A 22,808-nucleotide genomic window follows, 5' to 3' on the forward strand; every position below is an offset into this window, starting at 1 on the left:
AGAAAAACAAAATCTGAAGTATCACAATTCCAGACTTCAAGTTATATTACAAAGCTATAGTAATCAAAACAATATGGTGCTGGCACAAAAACAGAATCATATATCAATGGAAGAGAAGAGAAAACTCAGAAATAAACCCACAATTATATGGTCAATTAATCTTTGACAAAGAAGGAAAGAATACACAATGAAAAAAAAAAAAAGATAGTCTCTTCGAAAAGTGGTGTTGAGGGGCGCCTGGGTTGAGCATCTGCCTTTTGCCCAGGTCATGATCCCAGAGTTCCAGGATAGAGCACCACATCTGGCTCCCTGCTTGGCGGGAAGCCTGCTTCTCCCTCTCCCTCTGCCTGGTATTCTCCCTGCTTGTGCTCTCCTCTCTCTGCCAGATAAATTAATTAATTAATTAAAAAAATCAATCTTAGAAAAAGTGGTGTTGGATGGGGCACCTGGGTGGCTTAGTCAGTTGGGTGTTTGACTCTTGGTTTCCACTCATCTTAGGGTCCTGGGATCAGGCTCTGGGGCAGGTTCCATGCTCAGCATGGAATCTGCTTGTACCTCTCCCTCACCCTCTGCTCCTCCCCTCACTCATAAGCTTTCTCTCTCACTCTCTCAAATAAATGAAAAAAATCTTAAAAAATAAAAAATGGTGTTGAGAAAACTGGACAGCTGCATGCAAAAGGATGGAACTGGGCCACTTTCTTATACCATACACAAAAATAAACTCAAAATGGATTAAAAACTTACATGTGAGACCTGAAACCATAAAAATCCCTGAAGATAGTAAGTTCTCTGACATTGGCCATAACAATATTTTTCTAGATGTGTCTCCTGAGGCAAAGGAAATAAAAGCAAAAATAAACTATTGGGACTATATCAAAATAAAAAGTTCCTGCATAGGAAAGGGAACAATCAATAAAACTAAAGGCAAGTTACTGAATGGAAGAAGATATTTGCAAATGACATTATCTGATAAAGGGTTAGTATCCACAATATATAAAGAACTGATATAACTCAATACCCTCAAAACAAATACTCCAATTAAGAAATGGGCAGAAGACATGAACAGACATTTCTCCAAAGAAGACATTCAGAGGGACAACAGACACATGAAAAGACACTCATCATCACTAATCATCAGGGAAACCTGATGCAAACAAAAATTATAGTGAGCTATCACCTCACACCTGTCAGAATGGCTAAAATAAAAAACACAAGAAACAAGTGTTGGCAAGGATGTGTAGAAAAAAGAAACCTTGTGCATTGGTGGTGGGTATGCAGACTGGTGCAGCCACTGTAGAAAAGAGCATGGAGGTTCCTTAAAAAGTTAAAAGTAGAACTACCCTATGGGCACCTGGGTGGTTCAGTCCGTTGAGCATCTGACTCTTGGTTTTGGCTCAGGTCATGATCTCACAGTTATGGGATCAAGCCCCATCGTGGGTTCTGTGCTCAGTGCAGAATCATGCTTCAGATTCTCCCTCTCCCTCCCCCTCTGTTCCTCCCCATTCACATACACACACACTCTCTCTTTCTCTCTCTCTCTAACATGAATAAATAAAATCTTAAAAAAAAAAATAGAACTACTACTGGGTGTTGACCCAAAGAATACAAAAACATAAATTCAAAAGGATACATGCACTGCTATGTTTATTGCAGCATTACTTACAATAGCCAAATTATGGAAGCATTCCAAGTATCCATCAATAGATAATGGATAAAGGAGATGTGCTATATATATGGTGTAATATTATTCAGCCATAAAAAGAATGAAATTTTGCTACTTGCAACAACATGGATGGAGCTACAGCGTATAATGCTAAGTGAAATGTCAGTCAGAGAAAGACAAATACAATATGATTTCAATCATATGTGGAATTTAAGAAACAAAACAAATGAGCAAAGGAAAAAAGAGACTGAGAGAGACAAACCAAAAAACAGATTCTTTTTTTTTTTTTAACAGATTCTTAACTATAGAGAACAAACTGATGCTTACCAGTGGGTGTATGGGTGGGGGGGATGGGTGAAATAAGTGATGGGGATAAAAGAGTATATCTATCATGATAAGCACTGAGTGGCGTATAGAATTGTTGAATCACTAAATTGTACACCTTAAACTAATATAACACTGTATGTTAACTATACTCAAATAAAAATTCAAAAAATACAAAAAAGGACTGGTAAGAAAAAGATACTGGATGATGGAATGGATAAAAATAGAAGACCCATCTATATATGCTTCCTATAAGAGACTCACTTCAGACCTAAAGACACATGCAGACGGAAAGTGAAGGAACAGAAAAAGATGTTCCATGCAAATGCAAACGACAACAAAAAAGCTAGGATAGCAATACTTAACACCAGGTACAATAGACTTTAAAACAAAGACTAGGGGATCCCTGGGTGGTGCAGTGGTTTAGCGCCTGCCTTTGGCCCAGGGTGCGATCCTGGAGACCTGGGATCGAATCCCACATCGGGCTCCTGGTGCCTGTGTCTCTGCCTCTCTCTCTCTCTCTCTGTGTGTGTGACTATCATAAATAAGTTTTAAAAAATAAAAAAAAATAAAAATAAAAATAAAACAAAGACTATGGGGCACCTAGGTGGCTCAGTTGTTTGAGAATCCAGCTCTTGATCTCAACTCAGGTCTTGATCTCAGGGTTGTGAGTTCAAGCCCTGTATTGGAGCCCCATATAGAGGCTACTTAAAAATCAATCAATCAATCAATTAAAGGCTATAATAAGAGAGAAAGGCATTGCATAATTATAAAAGGATCAATTCAATAAGAGAATATAACAATTATAAATATTTATGCACCCAACATAGGAGTACCTAAATACATAAAGCAAATATTAATAAGCATAAGGGGAGAAATGACATTAATACAATAATAATAGGGGATTTTAATATCCTCACTTACATCAATAGATAGATAATCCAGACACAAAATAAATAAGGAAACAGTGGCTTTAAGTGACACATTAGACCAGATAGACATAACAGATATATACGTTCCATCCAAAAAACATCAGAATACAGTTTTTTTCGAATGCACATAGAACATTCTCCAGGACAGATCACATGTTAGTCCACAAAACAAATTTCAGTAAATTTAGGAAGACTGAAATTATATCAAGCATTTCTTCCTACCACAGTGGTACGAAACTGGAAATCAATTAAAAGAAAAAAAAATGGAAAAAACACAAATATGTGGTGCCTAAGCAACTTGTTCATAACAATTGATGGGTTAATGAAGAAATCAAAGAAGAAATTAAAAAATACCTTGAGACAAATGAAAATGTGAAGACAACGTCCAAAATCTTTGGAACACTACAAAAAAAAAAAGGAAAGAAAAGAAAGAAAAAGACAATTATAAGCCAATACCCCTGATGAAGACGGATGTAAAAATATTCAACAAAATGTTAGCAAACCAAATTCAACAATACATTAAAATTAAATACATTTACCACAACCAAATGGGATTTATTCTAGGGATGCAATGACAGCTCACTATCTGCAATCAATCAACATAACATTAACAAAATGATGGATACCAATCATAGGATTATCTCAATAAGTGCAGGAAAAGTATTTGACAGAATTCAACATCCACTCATGATAAAAACTTTCAACAAAGTGGGTTTAGAGGGAACATACCTTAACATAATAAAAAGCATATATGACAAACCCACAGCTAACATCATACTCAAGGTAAAAAAGTTGAAAGCTTTTCCTCTAAGATGAGGAACAAGACAAGAATGCCCCTGTTGCCACTTTTATTCAACATAGTACTGGGAGTCCTAACCACAGCAATCAGATAAGAAAAAGTATCTGATTGATAAAGAAAAAGTAAAATTGTCACTATGTGCAGATAACATGAAACTATACATAAGAAACCCTAGTGACACCAGCAAAAAAAACTATTAGAATAACTACTATACAGAAATAAGTTGTATTTCTATACACTAATAAAAAAAATCAGAAAGAGAAATAACAAAAACAATACTATTTATAATTATATCAAAAAGAATAAAATATCTAGGAATAAATTTAATCAAAGAAGTGAAAGACCTGCACTCTGAAAACAATAAGACATTGATGAAAGAAATTAAAAATGACACAAATGGAAAGATATACAATGCTCATGAATTGGAAATGTCCATACTTCCCAAAGTCATCTACAGATTCAATGTCATCTCTATGAAAATCCAATAGCATTTTCACAGAAGTAAAACAAATAACAGAAAATTTTTATGAAACTACAGAAGAAGGGACGCCTGGGAGGCTCAATGGTTGAGTGTCTGGCTTCAGCTCAGGGCACAATCCTGGAGTCCAGGGATGGAGTCCCACTTTGGGCTCCCCACAGGGAGCCTGCTTCCCCCTCTGCCTATGTCTCTGCCTCTCTGTGTCTCTCATGAATAAATAAAATCTTAAAAAAAAAAAAAAAGAAAGAAACTACAGAAGACCCTGAATAGCCTAAGTAATCTTGAGAAAGAAAAATGAACCTGGAGGTATCACATTCCAATATGTCAAACTATACTACAAAGCTATGGTAATCAAAACATAATGGTGTTGGGATGCCTGGGTGGCTCAGTGATTGAGCTTATTTTATTTCAGCTCAGGGTGTGATCCCAGCTCCCAGGATGCAGTCACTGCATCACGCTCCCTGTGGGGAGTCTGCTTCTTCCTCTGCCTATATCTCTACCTTTCTCTCTGTGTAGCTCATGAATAAATAAATAATCTTTAAAAAAATAATGGCATTGACACAAAAATAGATACATAGATCAATGGAACTAAACAGAGAGCCCAGAAATAAACCCATGCTTATATGGTCAATTCAATTAATCTATGACAGAGGAGGCAAGAATATATATTGGAGAAAACACAGTCTCAATAAATGGTGTTTGGAAAACCTGACAGGTACATGCAAAAGAATGAAACTTTTATCACACCATATACAAATATAAACACAAAATGGATGAAACACCTGAAATCATAAAACTCCTAAAAGAAAACAGAGGTAGTAGGGGGATCCCTGGGTGGCTCAGCAATTTAGCCCCTGCCTTCGGCCCAGGGTGTGATCCTGGAGTCCCGGGATCAAGTCCTGAGATCAAGTCCCACATCAGGCTCCCTGCATGGAATCTGCTTTTCCCTCTGCCTGTGCCTCTCTCTCTCTCTCTCTCTCTCTCTCTCTGTCTCTCATGAATGAATAAATAAAATCTTAAAAAAAAAAGAAAAGAAAACAGGCAGTAAACTCATGGATATTGGTCTTAGCAATAATTTTTTGGATCTGCTTCAGACAGGGCAAGAAAAACAAAAATAAACAACTGGGACACATCAAACTAAAAATCTTTTGCACAGCAAAGGAAACCATCAATCAAATGAAAAGGCAATCTACTAAATGAGGGAGGATATCTGCAAATGATATTTCCAATAAGGGGTTAACATCCAAAATATATAAAGAACTCCTACAATTCAACACCAAGAAAAACCAGACAATCCAAATAAAAAATGGGCAGGGGGCCTACATTAACACTTTTCCAAAGAAGACATACAGATGGCTAATAGGTAAAAAGATGCTCAACATTATCAATCATCAGGGAAATGCAAACCAAAACCACAATGAGATACTACTACCTCATACCTGTCAAAATGGCTTATCAAAATACAAAGATTAGTAAATGTTAGCAAGGATATAGAGAAAAGGGAATCTTTGTGCGCTGTTGGTGGGAATGTAAATCGGGAGCAGCCACTATGGAAAATAGTGTGGAGGTTCCTCAAATATTAAAAATAGAACTACTGGAGTACCTGGGTGGCTCAGTCAGTTAAGCGTCCAACTCTTGATTTTAGCTCAGGTCATGATCTCAGAGTCATGAGATCAAGTCTGCTGTGGGGCTCCATGGAACCTGCTTAAAACTCTCCCTTCCCCTCTGACTCTCTCCCTTCTCAAGTAAATAGAACTACTATATACAATCCACCAATTATACTTCTGGGTATTCACCTGAGGAAAATGAAAACACCAATCCAAAAAGATATATTTACTCCTATGTTCACCACAACATTATTTATAATAGTCAAGGTAAGGCAGCAATCTAAGTGTCCACAGATAAATAAATGGATAAGGAATATGTGATGTATACACATGCACACACGCGCGCGCGCACACACACACACACACACAAATATTACTCAACCATAAAAAAGGAATGACATCTTGCGATTTGTGACAACATGGACAGATCAAATGGGTAGTGTGCTAAGTGAAATAAGTCAGACAGAGAAAGACAAATACCATATGATTTCACATATATGTGGAGAAAACAAAACAGAAATACTTGTAAATACAGAAAAAAAATCAGTGGTTGTCAGAGGGGAGGGGCATGGGAATGTGGGTGAAATAGGTAAAAGGGATTAAGAGGTACAAACTTGCAGTTATTAAATAAATAAGTCACACAGATGTAAAGTACAGCATAGGGAATATAGTCAACAATATTGTAGTACCTTTGAATGGTGACAGATGGTAATTACACTTACTGTGATAAACACTTTGTAATGCATATAAATGTTGAATCACTATGTATATTTGAACATAACATAGCACTGTATGTCAACTACACTTCAATTAAAAATAAACTGAGGGGATCCCTGGGTGGCTCAGCAGTTTAGTGGCTGCCTTCAGCCCAGGGTGTGATCCTGGAGTCCTGGGATCAAGTCCCACATCCGGCTCCCTGCATGGAGCCAGCTTCTTCCTCTGCCTGTGTCTCTGCCCCTCTCTCGCTCCCTCTCTGTGTGTGTGTCTCTCTCATGAATAAATACATAAAATCTTTAAGAAATAAATAAAAATAAACTGAAAAAAATTACAAAGAAATTAAAAAAATAAATGGGTACTGAGTTCAAATGCTTGTTCTACCTCTATTGAGATGATCACAGCTTTTTCCTTATTATTCTGTTAATACCATAATTTACAATGAAAATTTATTTTGTTTTGAATGTTAAACCACCCCTGCATTCCTGGAATAAACCTAACTAGACCATGTGTATTATCTATTTGATATACTATTGGATTCAGTTTACTAATAATTTACTTAGAATTTTTGTGTCTGTGATAATGAAATTGGCCTTTAATTTTCTTTCTCTCCTTACCTGGTTTTGGTATCAAGGCTATCACGGTCTTATGAAGAGAGTTGGGGAATATTTCTACTTTTTCTATGTTCTAGAAAAGTTTATATAAGAGTTAACAAAGCTAGTCTTTGATAAATAAATAAATAAATCAGTCAGTCAGTTGGTCAATTAGTCAGTCTTTGAAAATATGGAACACCTAAATAAAGCTATCTAAGTCAGGTGCTTTAATCAGTGACTGAATTTATTTAATGGTGCTTTCTGCAGCAAGTATCAGAATATCCATGTAACAATGGCTTAAACAATAAAGATATTTAATTATTTCTTCTAACTAGAACTCTCTCCAGAAAAAAGTGTTAACAACTGTTTTTCTTACTCATGTAAGGGTGCTGCATATGAGTGATACTGTAACAGAAAGTTACAGTAAAAATGTTTGTATATGCATTTGAGCAGGCTCAAATTTATATATGAACTAAAGGAGAATAAGGAATGAGCTTTTGGAAATCAAACAATAAAATATTATTTGACAGGGATGCCTGGGTGGCTCAGTGGTTGAGTGTCTGTCTTGGGCTCAGGACCTGATCCTGGAGTCCTAGGATTAAGTTCCGCATCCGGCTCCCTGCATGGAGCCTGCTTCTCCCTCTGCCTATGTCTCTGCCTCTCTCTTTCTGTCTCTCATAAATAAACAATAAATCTTTAAAAAATATATTATTTGATAGGTGTTACAGTCTAAGTTAAACATACATACATACATGGGAATCTATCTTACATATAGAATCAGGGAAAGAGTTCTGCATATTTTTGTGTCGGAGATAGATCCAATGCACTATATAATTGAATTTTGTCATGTGAAAAAGCAAAATTAGCAACTCTGAATTCTAATCCAGCTTGCCTTCCTTATGACTTAAGTATTAAGGTCCAAATCTTATGTTTTTGTATTCTCAGGGCCTAACACAGTATATAAACAGTTTATAGAAAGTCTGTTCTTCGTTAGAATAGGAATACTGATACAGACATAATAAAGTTAGTAAGAAAAAAAAATAAAGTTAGTATGATCAGTATGATTGATTGAGAGTATTCTGTGTTTTGGCAGATATTACCAAAATAAAGATTGTTAATTTTCCTGCAATATCCCAAACGTACATTAAGATAGTTGCACACATATCTGAGAATCTGTTGTTTGCTAATAGTGATGTACAGATCTTCCCAATAAGTAGCCAGGGCATTTTGAAGTTTTTTCTGCCTTTAGGAATAAAATTAATTGTGAAAGGGCAGGAATGTTGGGGAGCAGGAGCAGGAACCAGAAGCAACTATCTCTTAAATTAAGCAGTACCACTATCTCTTTCACAGGATAAAGGTGGGAGGAGGTAAAGAGGGCCAGAATCTGGTAATTTAAGGTGACAGGCACTAATAAAAAGTGTCTTTGAATTTAAAAGCTACAGCAAGAGAGGACATAATTAAATTACAAGAGGACAAAGAAGGATAGAGAAAGACTAAAGGGTGTTCTCAGGTCAGCCTTCCACTACAGCTGAGTACTGTTCTCACAGAGTTCCCTAGAGAGTCTTCTACCATCAAGTGACATTTGAGGTATTAAACATGTGAGATAGGATTGGACACCTTGAGCATATGATCCTTAAGGGGTTGACAGTGCATACTTCCTGCTGAACTAGTTTCTTATCCTAGAGTCTGATCCCTGGGCTCAGATGTTCTCCTGTTTTCCAGCACTTTACAAACTTTTATCATTTTGTTACTAAAAGAATGAGGAAGAACCAACAGATCAGCTTCTGCTGTGGGGTATGCAATTTACCTCCAGAAGACAAAGCCTATATGAGGAAGGACTGGGTGAAATGGAAAAGGAATCTAGTATTTACAATGTGTATTATATGCTAAGCAGAGGGACGCCTGGGTGCTCAGTGGTTGAGCATCTGCCTTTGGCTCAGGTCATGATACCTGAGTCCCAGGACTGAGTCCTACATCAGGCTCCCCGCAGGGAGCCTAGCCTGCTTCTCCCTCTGCCTATGTCTCTGCCTCATTCTCTGTGTGTCTCTCATGAATTAAAAAAAAAAAAAAAAAAAAAGCTATACAGAATACTAGGTATCATTTAATTTAATCTTCATGACAACACTGTCACCCAAGCATTGCCAAGGAAGAAGCTGAGATTTAGAGAAGCTACGAAACTTGCTCCTGACTCATATTAAGAAGTCAGAGATGAAATGCAAATGAATTCTGACTCCAAAGCCTACACTGATTCCAGCAGAGCAAGGAATCCCTCCTAGCCAAGTGTTAATGCATGGGTGTTCCCCTTCCTCTTAATAATGCATCATCTCCCTGGTTCTGTAACATTTCTACAACAGAGTGACTTTTTACTGAAACAATTTAACATTCTGCAAACTAAGAATCTGACAAAATTCCAAAGATTTATGAAGTTCAGGAATATCAGTATACATGTATTTAAAATCCTAAAAGATTAAAAGGAAGTATACTAATCCTGCCAACAATAAGTTTTTTAAAAAGGAAAATCACTTCCTCCTTCATTTATTGGAATTGCTTGGAAGCAGAAATCAGGAAATCCCCTTCCTTGATTTGTGTTATTTATGGTTGTTATTCCCAAAGAACAGAATTTATTCTGCTTTATCTCTGAAATTTTCAATATTTTTTTTCATTCTTCATTAATAGAACATAGTTTGGTTGTTTTAAAGATTTTTACATGACAAGAGTTTATTTTATACCCTTTTCTACATTCTGAGAAAATGAAGCTATAAGCAAAGAACACCTAATTATTTCTTATACATAAAGAAATGTATATTCCAGGAGCACCTAGCTGGCTTAGTCTACAGAGCATGTGACTCTTGAACTTGGGGTCATGAGTTCAAGCCCCATGTTGGGGCTTTTTAAGTAAGCTTTTAAGGGGCTTACTTAAAAAACAAAGTATAGGGGATCCCTGGGTGGCTCAGTGGTTTAGCGCCTGCCTTTGGCCCAGGGCGTGATCCTGGAGTCCCAGGATCGAGTCCCAGGATCGAGTCCCAGGATCGCCAGGATCGAGTCCCAGGATCGAGTCCCAGGATCGAGTCCCACGTCGGGCTCCTGGCATGGAGCCTGCTTCTCCCTCCTCCTGTGTCTCTGCCTCTCTCTCTATCTCTCTATGTCTATCATAAATAATAAATTAAAAAAATATTTTTTTAAAAAAAGTATATTCCCTACAATGATAACCTACTATCCTAGGAATTATGGAAAATACCTTTCATATACATATACATTTCTGGTTTGAGTAATAGTTGGGAAGAATGCAAATTTTTCACATGTATAGGATTCAGCCCTTTTTCATAATATCCAACAATAACTTGATAATACTTTTCACGAAAGCAAAATAAATTATTTTCATTACTGAAAGATTATCACTGACATATAGTTTAATGGAATAGAATAGAATGTCCAAAAATAGATCAACCCAGGGGTGCCTGGCTGGCTCAGTCAGTAGAGTACGTGATTCTTGGTCTCAGGGTTGTGAGTTCAAACCTTACATTTTTACTTAAAAAAGTAAAAAAAGAAATAAAATAAAATAGACCAACACAAATATATTCATTTAATATACGAATGAATTACAAAAGCAATTTAGGGCAGCCCAGGTGGCTCAGTGGTTTAGCACCGCCTTTGGCCCAGGGTGTGATCCTGGAGACCCGGGATCGAGTCCCATGTCAGGCTCTCTGCATGGAGCTTGCTTCTCCTTCTGCCTGTGTCTCTGTCGCTCTCTCTCTCCTCTCTGTGTATTCTCATGAATAAATAAATAAAATTTAAAAAAAAAACAAAAAAAAGCAATTCAATGGGGGGCAGATAGCCTTTTCAACAAATGGTGTTAGAACAACTGGATATCCATATGGAAAAAACCTTGACCCTTACTCCATACCATATGCCAAAATATTAACTTGAAGTGGATCGGAGACCTATAGGTAAAAGCTAAAACTATAAAACTTCTAAAACTTAAAACAGAAAGCTAAAACTATAAAACATAGGTGAAAGTCTTCATGACTTTGGGTTAGACAAATATTTCTTAGAATGCAAAAAGCATAAGCCATAAAAAAAATTGATAAAGTGTACTTCATCAAAACTTAAAACTATGTTTTGAAAGATAGTATTAAGAAAAATTGAGAAACAGACCATACACTGGAAGAAAATACTTTCAAAGCATGTATCCAATAAAAAGCTTATATCCAGAATATATAAACAATTTTTACAACTCAATAATAACACAAATAATCCAATTAATAAATAGGCAAAAGATTTTAACAGTCCACCAAAAAAGATATATGAAAGGCAAAGAAGCACATGAAAAGAGGTGCAACTTCATTAGCTAGTTATTAGGGAAATACAAACTAACCACAATGAGCTATCACAGCACCCATTAGAATGGCTAAAATTTAAGGGGCACCTGGATGGCTCAGCAACTGAGCATTTGCCTTTGGCTCAGGTTGTGATCCCCGGGGTTCTGGGATCGAGTACCGCATCGGGCTCCCCGCAGGGAGTCTGTTTCTCCCTCTGCCTATGTCTCTGTGTGTCTCTCATGAATGAATAAATAAAATCTTTAAAAGACCAACAATACTAAGTACAGTGGAAAATGGGGAGTAACTATAACTCTTACACATTGCTGGTAAGAATACAAAATACACTTACTTTGTAAAAGTTTGGCAGTTTTTTAAAAAAAGTTAAATGCACATTACAATGCAACACACTCCTAAGCAATCCAACTCCTAAGTGTTTACTCCAGAGAAATGAAAAGATATCTCTATGAAGACTGGTGTATGTAAATGTTCACAACAGCTTTATTAGTCCCAAACTAGAAACAGCCCAATTCATCAACTCTTGAATTGATATTCCACATAATAGGATATATTACTTAGTACTGAAAAGGAATAAACTATTACAACATAAAACAACCTGGATAATCTCAAAAGTATTATACTAAGTAAGAGAAGCCAGAGCTAGACACAAAAGACTACAAACATTTATATGAAATTCTACTCAAGTCAAACTTGCAATGACAAAAAGCAGATCTGTGGTTGCCTGGAGACAGAGTGAGAGATTAGGGGAGGAGATGGATGAAAAAGGGGCACAAGTGAACATTTGGGGGTGACAGAAATATTGTACATCTGAATTGTCAAGGTGTACACATTTGTCAAAAATATATTGAAATATATACTTAAAAACTGATGAATTGGGGCACCTAGGTGGCTCAGTAGGTTAAGCCTTTGGCTCAGGTCATGATTCCAGGGTCCTAGGATTGAGCCCATTAGGCGCCCTGCTCAGTGGGGAGCCTGCTTCTCCCTCTCCTTTTGCACCTCCTCCTCATGGTCTCGCTCTCTCTCCTTCTCTCAAATACATAATAATTTTTTTTAAAAGGATGAATCTTACTGCATATAAAGCATACCTCAATAAACTTATTTTAAAAAATAGTCCTCTGGGATACCTGGGTGGCTCAGTGGTTGAGCATCTGCCTCCAGCTCAGGACGTGATCCTGGGATCCCTGATCAAGTCCTACATCCAGTTCCCTGCATGGAGTCTGCTTCTCCCTCTACCTGTGTGTCTCTGCCTCTTTCTATCTCTCTCTCTGTTTCTCATGAATAAATTTTTAAAAGCCTTTAAAAAAATAGTCCTCTTCCTTTGTAAGAATCAAAGATTTAAAATAGACACATTTCTAATTGTGTGACATTACTAAAGATTCAATAGCAACCTTTGACAGTTTTTAAAATGAAGAAGAGAGGGATACTTGGGAGGCTCAGTGGTTAAGCGTCTGCCTTTGGCTCAGCGCATGATCCTGGAGCCCTGGAATTGAGTCCCTCATTGGGCTCCCTGCAGGGAGCCTGCTTCTCCCTCTGTCTGTGTCTCTGCATCTCTCTCCCTCTGTCTCTCATGAATAAATAAATAAAATCTTTAAAAAATAATAATAATAAAAATAAAATGAAGAAGTGAAGGCCATTTTTTGAACTAGATTTCTTGAGGCAAAAGTATCTGATAAATGCGTTTTATATATGTATATTATATCATGTAATATATAGTAAATATCTAATTCCAAAAGAATTTAGATAAGAACCACAAAGCTTCTTAAATTTTCATCCCTCTTCTAAGATTTGAGAAAATAGGAGTACCTGGATGGCTTAGTCAGTTAAGCAACTCTTGATCTCAGCTCAGGTCTTGATCTCAGGGTCATGAGTTGAAGTTCTGCGCTGGGCTCCACACTGGGCATAAAGACTACTTTAAAAAAAAATTTTTTTAAATACACCAAGAATTTAATTTTTTCATACATAGTTACCAAAATGATTGCTTATGGGCCTACTCAAAAAGGTATATTTACCTAATAGTTTAATATAAATATATAACACTTTTAAGTTCAACTAAACTATAATGTTATTTTTGCGGTCACAAACTCTTTCTTATCTTGCTTTTTAGATATTTTCCCCTCATTTTTCTCTATACCTAATTTAAAACAATAGTCGTACTTGGAAAATAATGTATAACATAATAAAACCCCTGCTGTTTTTTGCTCTATACATTCTTCTACAGCAATCTCATTCTTTACAGGGTCCTTTGTTACCGGTTTTACCTATAAAATGGTAATGATTGATGATTTTGACTTATAGCTCAGAGGCCAGCCCAAAGTTTTCTGAGGCCTGAAGATTACACATATAGGGAGACCCTCTTAAGAAAATTAATATAGCTTTCCAAATATAGAATTGTTAGAGCCTGGGACACACGAGTGGCTCAGTGGTTGAGCTGAGGGCATAAACCCAGGTTTGATCTTTGATCTTGTTCCAAGATCAAGTCCCACATCAGGCTCCCTGGATGGAGCCTGCTTCTCCCTCTGCCTATGTCTCTGCCTTTCTCTCTGTGTCTCTCACGAATAAATAAATAAAAGCTTAAAAAAAAAAAAAAAAAAGAATTGTTAGGGCCTGTCTCAGGGCCTTGGAAAGAACATTCACAAGAGAGGCCTGAAGGTTAACTTTATCAGCTTCACAGCAAATCTACCTCTGCTATAGCTAGATCTTAAACCCAGATATTTTTTTTTTAAGATTTACTTATTTATTTGAGAGCACACGTGCACATGAATGCATGACAGGGGAAGGACAGAAGGAGAAGGAGAGGGATAGACAATCTCAAGCAGACTCCCCATGGAGTGTGGATCCTCATATGAGGCTCAGTCACATGACTCTAAGATCATGACCTGAGCCAAAATCAAGAGTTAGACACTTAACCAACTGAGCTACCCAGGCGCCACCCCAAATGTTTGTTTTAGTGACTGCAGAACTATCCTCCATCTGCCTACTGGATATCTTTTTTTTTTTTTTTTTTAAGATTTTATTTACTTATTCATGAGAGACACACACAGAGAAAGAGAGAGAGGCAGAGACATAGGCAGGGGGAGAAGCAGGCTCCCCGTGGGATCCCAGGACCTGGGATCACGACCTGAGCCAAAGGCCATAAATCTAAGTAGAAATATCAGAATCAACCACATTTTAAAAGAAATAAAAAGGGGATCCCTGGGTGGCTCAGCAGTTTGGCACCTGCCCTGGGCCCAGGGTGTGATCCTGGAGTCCTGGGACTGAGTCCCACATTGGGCTCCCTGCATGGGGCCTGCTTCTCCAGATTAGGAAATAGCATCAGCATTCATCCAGTTGCACAAATTTCCTCCATATCCAAACAAACCATCAAGTCTTGATAATTCATCTTCCAAATAATTTGACATTCACCTCTCTAGTTAATCTACTTCTCTCCAATCCCAATCATATTCTAGTTCAGGCCATCAACTTCTCTTATCCAGTTATTCCAACAGCAACTAATGGGTTCCCAAGACTCCAGTTTTACCACCTTCCAAACTATTCATATTGCAACCAAAATTATCCTTCTAGAATATACATCTGATCACATCATCCTGTAAACTCAAATACTTTACTGTACAAAATTACATGGTAGTATTATTAAAATATACAGATTTAGAGACTTTACCCCAGTGATTTTGATTCAGTAAGTCTGGGGTAGAATATAGGAATGGGCATTTTAAACATGATTTTTAGGTGATTCTGATGTAGGTAATCCATACTTTAAGGTACAATATTTAATGGCTCCCCAGTTGTCCTACAGTAGAGTTCAAAACTCTTTAACATGCCTTCCAATGTCTTGTAAAATCTGGTCCCTGCTAACATTTTCAGCCTCATCGGAGACTACCACCTCTCATACCCCAGGCTTAAACTTTTCTGAATCCCCGCCACCAAGCATAGCTCTACCATGTACTTTTTTCCCCTAGTGATCCTACCCCACCTATCTATCTCTTCCAGCAAACCAACCACACACATACACCCTTCTGCCTTGCTAATTCCTACTTACTATACAGTTTAGACACCAATTCTTCTAGAAGATTTCTGATTTCCAAGGTCTGAGTTAAATACTCCTTCTAAGAGCTACCATAGCCTCCTGTATGTTCCTCCATCATAGCATTTATCTAAAGCATTCTAACTTAATTATTTGTCCCACTGAATCACTGTCTTGTTCTCCATGAATAGCCCAGTACTTTGCACTGTACCTGGCATATATTAATTGAATAACAAAATAATGACTTTTACTTAGAAGTATGAATGAAGTTAAGGAAAAGATGATGAAAAACTGTATTTATGCAGCATAAAATATGTATACCAATGAACAAATAGTAGGAGGGACTATAGAAAAATAACCACAGCAAATGAACAAAGAATTTGAATAAGTAATTTAAACAAAGAAATCCAAGTGGCCAATAAACATCAAAAAAGGATATTTATTCTCATTTTCAATTAAACAAATGCAAACTAATGATATTATCATCCTATACCCATCAAACTTATGAAGATTTAAGTCTGATAATACCAACTTTTGACAAAGATGTAGAGAAATAAAATCTTACTGTAGATGAAAGGGTAAACAGGGACACCTGGGTGACTCAGTTGGTTAATTGTCTGCTTTCAGTTCAAGTCACAATCCCAGGGTCCTGAGATCTAGCCCCAAGTTGGGCTCCCTGCTCAGTGGGGAGTCTACTTCTCCTTCTCCCTCTACCCCTCCCTCATGCTTCTGTGCTCTAATAAATAAAATCTTTAAAAAAAAAAAAAAAGAAAGGATAATCTGGAGGTATGTACATAGAAACTCCAGCATACAAATATAAGAATGTCTTTCTAGGGGATCCCTGGGTGGCTAGGTGGTGTAGCATCTGCCTTTGGCCCAGGGCACTGTCCTGGAGTCCCGGGATCAAGTCCTGCATCGGCCTCCCAGCATGGAGCCTGTTTCTCCCTCTGCCTGTGTCTCTGCCTCTCTCTCTCTCTCTAAGCTTATCATGAATAAATAAATAAAATCTTTTAAAAAATCTTTCTAACATTGTTTGTAATAGTGAAAAATGGAAATAATCTAAAAATCCATCAGCAGTGGCATACGTGTCAACAGAATACTTCAAAATATGAACTACAGTCACACATATGAATATGGATAGTCCCCCATGATAAAGAATAAAGCATTATAAGATCTATATGAGGAAAACTACAAAACTCTTATAATCAAAATCAAAGAACTGCATGTCCTTTTAAGAATTTATCTTCTTATAAGAACTTCTTATCTGTATGTTCACAGATAAGAAGAGTCACTATTGTCAAGATGTCAGTTCTTTCCAAATAGATCTATAGATTCAATGCAATTCCAATAAAAACCCTAGCAAGTTATGTTGTGAGTACAAACTGATTCTAAAGTTTAAATGGAGGACAGCCCTGGTGGCTCAGTGGTTTAGCACCGCCTGCAGCCCAGGGTGTGATCCTGGAGACCTGGGGTCGAGTCCCATTTCCGGCTCCCTGCATGGAGCCTGCTTCTCCCTCTGCCTGTGTCTCTGCCCCTCTCTCTCTCCTCTCTGTGTATTCTCATGAATAAATAAATAAAATCTTTAAAATAAATAAATAAATAAATAAAGTTTAAATGGAGAAGCAAAAGACCAAAGATAGCCAACAATAATATTGAAAGAGATGAATAAATTTGGTGAATTGACACTAACTTCAGGACCTACTACAAAGCTACAGTAATCAAGATAGTGTTATATTGATGAAAAACACAGATTGACCAATGGAACTGAATAGAGAGTCCAGAAATAGACTCATATAAATATAGTTCACTGAACTTTGACAAAAGAGAACAAATACAAAAGAGCAAAGATAATCTTTCAATCAATGTTGCTGGAACAATGGACATTTACAATGAAAATAATGAATCTAGACACAGACATTATACACTTCACAAAAATTAACTGAAAATGGATCATAAACCTAAGTGTAAAATGTAAAACTATAAAACTCCAAAAAGATAGCATAGGAGAAAACCTAGACCTTAGGTATGGCAATGATGCTTTAGACACAATAACAAAAGCACAATCCATGAAAGAAATATGTATAATCTGGACTTCAACGAAATTAAAAACTTCTGCTATGTGAAAAACAATGTCAAGAAAATGAGAAGATAAACTACACACTGGGAGAAGGTATTTGCCAAAGACAACCAATAAAGGAGTATTATCCAAAATATAAAAAGAACTCTTAAAACTCCACAATAAGAAAACAACCTAATTACAAAATGGGCCAAAACAAGTACCTCACTGAAGATATACAGATGCTGAATAAGCATATGAAAAAATGTTCCACATTATGTCAGGAAGGAAATGCAAATTAAAACAATGAAATACCACTATACCCTATACCCTTATTAGAATGGCCAAATCTGGGACAATGAAAACACCAAATGCTGATGAGGATATGGAGAAATAGGAACTCTCATTCTTTGCTGGTGGGAATGAAAACTGGTACAGCCATTTAAAAAAATAGTTTGGTAGTTTCTTACAAAACTTGGAACCTATGAAAAGACACAAAGGAAATTGAAATGCCTATTAACTGAGTACATGCCAATCTGAAAAGGCTACATACTATATGATCCCAACTATGTGATACTCTTAGAAAAAGGCAAAACTATGGACACAGCAAAAAGATCAGTGGTTGGGGGCACCTGGGTAGCTCAGTCGGTTAAGCGACTAACGCGATTTCAGCTCAGGTCATGATCTCAGGGTCATGGGATTGAGCCCCACATCAGGCTGTGTTCAGTGGGGAGTCTGCTCGAAATTCTCTTTCTCCCTCCCCTTTTGCCCCTCCCCACCACCTCTCTCTCTCTCTCTCAAATAAATAAATAAATCTCAAATAAAAATATTAAAAACATCAGTGACTGCCAAGGTTGAATTAGAAGGAGGGATGAATAGGTGGAGCACAGGATTTTTAGTAGTGAAAATCAGAGTATTTTCAGTGTTAAAAATCCTCTGAATGATGCTATAGTGATGAATATATGCCACTGTACATTTGTCTAAAGTAAAAATAACGCCAAAAGTGAACCCTAATGTAAACTATAGACTTTGGATGATTATGACATGTCATGTAAGTTCATCCTTGGTAAAAAATGAAAAAAAAAAAAAACAAACCATAGCAATCTATTCACCTGATAGTAATGTAACATTATTTGTCAACCATACTCATTAAAAAAATTTTTTTAATGTACCATTCTGGTGGGGGATGTTAATAGGACAGGCTGTGCCTATAAGAGCACAAGGAGTATATGAGAAATTTCTGTACTGTCCTTCCAATTTTGCTGTGAACCAAAAACTGTTTTTTTTTTTTTAAGATTTTATTTAGGGGATCCCTGGGTGGCTCAGTGGTTTAGCACCTGCCTTCCACCCAGGGTGTGATCTTGGAGTCCCAGTTTATTTATTTATTCATGAGAGACAGAGAGAGAGAGAGGCAGAGACACAGGCAGAGGGAGAAGCAGGCTCCTTGCAGGGAGCCCGATGAGGGACTCAATTCTGGGACCACAGGATCATGCCCTGGGCAGAAGGCAGGCGCTAAACCACTGAGCCACCCAGGGATCCCCCCGAAAACTGCTCTTTAAAAAAATCTTATAAGGGCTTTAACATAAGTGGAGAAGGGGAAGCATTTTAAAGATTTATTTACTTTAGAGAGAGAGAGCATGAGCTGGGGAAAAGGCAAAGGGAAAGAAGCTCAAGTAGATTCCCTGTTAAGGCACAGAGCCAACTGTGGTTTCTCAACTCACATCTCTGAGATTATGACCTGAGCTGAAATGAAGAGTAGGACACTTGGGTGCCTGGGTGGCTCAGCTGGTTAATCGTCCACCTTCAGCTCAGGTCATGAACTCAGGGTCCTAGGATTGAGCCCTGCATCCTGCATCAGGCTTCCTGATCAACAGGGAATCTCCTCTCTCTCCCTCTGCTCCCCCGCCCACCAACAACCTCCCCTTTACCCCACACCCAATCGTGCATGCACTCTATCTCGAATAAATAAAATAAAAAAGAGTAAGACACGTAACCAACTGAGCCACTCAGGCGCCCCAGGGGAAACACTTAAAATCAATAGCTTTCTAAGAATATCCATTCTTTTTACCATTTTCTAAGTTAAGAACTTCCTTTCATAGTGCTGTGTTACCTACTGGACAAAGTAGTTCAAGCTAAAATGATTAAACCTTGTCCTGCGATGTGACAGTTAGAGGCTCAAGAATGTAAATGTCAGAATGGGCACATTTCTCTGAGGCTAAGGTATTTCTCAACTATCCTACTTCTCAAAGACACATGCTAATGGAGTGTTACTTCTTTTTTAAGATTTACTTATTTTACAGAGAGAGAGTGAGAGAGAGTAAAAGACTGGGGGCGGGGGAGCAGAGGGAGAGAAACTTCAAGCAGATACCCCACAGAGTGTAGAGTCCAACAAGCCCACAACCCATGACATTATGACCTGAGCTGAAACCAAGAGACACTTAACTGACTGAGCCACTCAGGTATCCTGGAATGTTACATTTTCAAAATAAAACACGAAAAAAGCTCAAGAAAAAATGAATTAGTGCCAATGTTGAGAAATCAGAAGTAAAATTAATTAAATTAATGCTAGCTAATCTCTTTGCTAAGCCAGAATAAAAAGAATGAGAAAAATGCACATATAGCGAGTGATATGCCTGATATACAGCAGTGACAGTTTGTAAACTACATACTACCCATCTCAACCTCAGTATTTACCAGTTTTAATAATTTTAGGTTCTTTACAGTTTTTAACTCAATTGTAATTGTATTGGATTGGTGATAAAAAGACTAAATTTTATCCAGAATATTTAGAAATGATTGATTTGTATTTCAGATACTGAATTGTAACTGATGACTTAGTGCCAAATGATGACTTCAGGAAAATTTTCTAACAAATTTGTAGCTTGACTCCAGACTTCCTTCCCACTATTGTACAAATACCATTAGAACAAAATGCAATTAAGTTCCCTTTCAAACATTCATTATCAAAGCTGCAATCATTTAAAGTAGACAATGTATCAGAAATACACGCCTTTGTGGCTGACACCAATTCTTTTAAAGCCACAAATATTAGTAGTACAAAACCCGGTTCAATTGTGTACTGCAGATAATTCACCAGGTGTTTTTCTTCAGAAGTGTAAATGTTTAATCAATTTTAGCACATATTTGGAATTCTCTTCTGTAACATTCCTAAATGGGACACCTGGGTGGCTCAGCGGTTGAGCGTCTGCCTTCAGCTCAGGGTGTGATACCAGAGTCCCACACATAAATAAAATCTTTAAAAAAAGAAGTTATATGAAGATATTTAAGAATTTTATATATATATTTAAAGATTTTATTTATGTATTCATGAGAGACAGAGAGAGATGTTTAACTGACTGAGCCACTCAGGTGCCCCAATCTGCCGGTTTTATGTTGGACTGTTTGCTTATTTGCTATTTTATTGTATGAGTTCTTTATATATTTTGGATATTAGCCCTTATCAAATACTTAATTTGCAAATATTTTCTCCATTCAGTAGGTTGCCTTTTCATTTTTTTTAAAGATTTTGAGAGAGAGAGGGGGAAAGAGAGACTGAGAGAACATGAGTGGGGTGAGGAGCAGAGGCAGAAGCAGACTACCCACTGACCAAGGAGCCTGATGCTGGGCTCCATGGGATCATGGGGTCCTGGGGTCATGACCTGAGCTGAAGGCAGACTCTTAACTGATTGAGCCACCCAGAGGCCCCTGCCTTTTCATTTCACCGATGGTTTCCTATGTTTTGAAGAAGCTTTTTATTTATTTATTCATGAGAAACACACAGAGAGAGAGGCAGAGACACAGGCAGAGGGAAAAATAGGCTCCATGCAGGGAGCCTGATGCGGGACTTGATTTCAGGACTCCAGGATCACAACCTGAGCCAAAGGCAGATGCTCAACCACTGAGCCCCCCATGTGCCCCTGAAGAAGTTTTTTAGTATGATGTAGTCCCACTTATCTATTTTTGCTTTTGCTTCTATATCATATGCAAAAAAATACTGCCAAGGGGTGCCTTGGTGGCTCAGTCAAGCATCTACCTCTAGCTCAGGTCATATCCCAGGACCCCACTTCTCCCTCTCCCTCTGCCCCATCCCCTTCAGCCCCTCCCCCAACCCTCTCCTCTCTCCCTCTTACTCCTCCCCACTCTTGCACTCTTAGGCATACTCTCGTTAAAATAAATAAAATAAAATAAAATAAAATAAAATAAAATACATTGCCAAGATCTGTCAGGAAGCTTACTGTTTTCTTCTAGGACTTTTATGGTTTTGGTTCTTACGTTCAAGTCTTTAATCCATTTTGAGTGAATTTTGTGTATGGTGTAAAATAGAGGTTGAGTTTCATTCTTTCACATGTGGCTGTCCAATTTTCCCAACACCATTTATGAAGAGACTGTCGTTGTTGGCTCATTATATATTTTTGACTCCTTTGTTGTAAATTTATTGACCATATATGTTTGGGTTTATTCCTGGATTCTCTATTCTGTTCAATTGATCTATGTGCCTGTTTTTATACCAATACTATACTATTTTAAATATAGTAAGTGTGATATAGTTTAAAGGTGCATGATACTTCCAGCTTTGTTCTTCTTTCTCAAGATTGCTTTGGCTATTCAGGGTTTTTCGGAGTTCTATATACATTTTAGGATTATTTGTCCTATTTCTTTGAGAAATGCCATTGAAATTTTGATAGAGATTGCATTGAAACCATAGATTGCTTTGGGTAGCATGAACATTTTAATAATATTGATTCTTCCAATCCATAAGCATAGAATATCTTTCCATTTGTATTCTCTTGAATTTCTTCCATTGTTTTATAGTTTCCAAAATACAAGTCTTTCACCTCTGTGGTTAAAGTTAACCACAGGTATTTTATTCCTTTTGATGAAATTATAAATGGGATTCTTTTATTTCTCTGATAGTTTGTTATTAGTGTTGAGAACAGACTTTTGTGTATTGACTTTGTATCCTACAACTTTACCGAATTCATTATTAGTTCTCATAGTTTTTCTTTTTGATGGAGTCTTTGGCAGGATTTTAAAACTAAAATACTTACTTTGCTTTTTGGCTTACATCTATATTTTGTGTAACCTATTTCTTGAAAATCCATCCGTTTTGATTCATTCTTTTTTCCAACAATATATCACAAAACCAGACTATGAATTGGGACTATGATCAAATGCTTGATAACAATTTAATTTACCAAAAAGATGCTCACATCACTGTCAAAGAAGTGTTGTTTAGACACAGATGTTGGTTGATATTTTTATTTAACTTAACCAGTGAGACAAA

This window comes from Vulpes vulpes, chromosome 8 (genome assembly GCF_048418805.1).
Source record: "Vulpes vulpes isolate BD-2025 chromosome 8, VulVul3, whole genome shotgun sequence".
In the NCBI taxonomy this organism is placed as follows: domain Eukaryota; kingdom Metazoa; phylum Chordata; class Mammalia; order Carnivora; family Canidae; genus Vulpes; species Vulpes vulpes.